The following is a 395-nucleotide window of genomic DNA, read 5'->3' as shown; positions in this document are numbered from 1 at the left end:
TGGAAACAGATATGTTTGACACACTGACAAGGGTGGGTAGAAAGGCGGGAAAATTTTATCCCATGCTTGAAAACTAAATTCCACTTTGCCGACCAAAAAAAAGTCTTGAAAAAAGAATAAACCAACGTATATCGTGAAGGCCCACATCCCGGCCCTTTTTCCTAAAAGTAAGGAACATTTCCCACAAAAAAAAACGGGTCATAAAGCCTTAACTTTTTTATGAAAAGTTTACCGGGGTGATCGTTGTATTGGTCGCCGGAAAATGTGTTGTTTTTCCTTTAGTTCTTGTGGATTTTTTTTCCCCATTTCTTTATTCTTTCTATGAATAAATTTAGAGATTTTTTCCATTAAAATGTTGTTTTTTTATACAAACGCAAAAACCAAACAATAGAGAA

Source organism: Penaeus monodon, chromosome 25 (genome assembly GCF_015228065.2).
Source record: "Penaeus monodon isolate SGIC_2016 chromosome 25, NSTDA_Pmon_1, whole genome shotgun sequence".
Taxonomy (NCBI): domain Eukaryota; kingdom Metazoa; phylum Arthropoda; class Malacostraca; order Decapoda; family Penaeidae; genus Penaeus; species Penaeus monodon.
The sequence above is the reverse complement of the archived record's forward strand: the minus strand, read 5'-3'. Positions refer to the sequence as shown.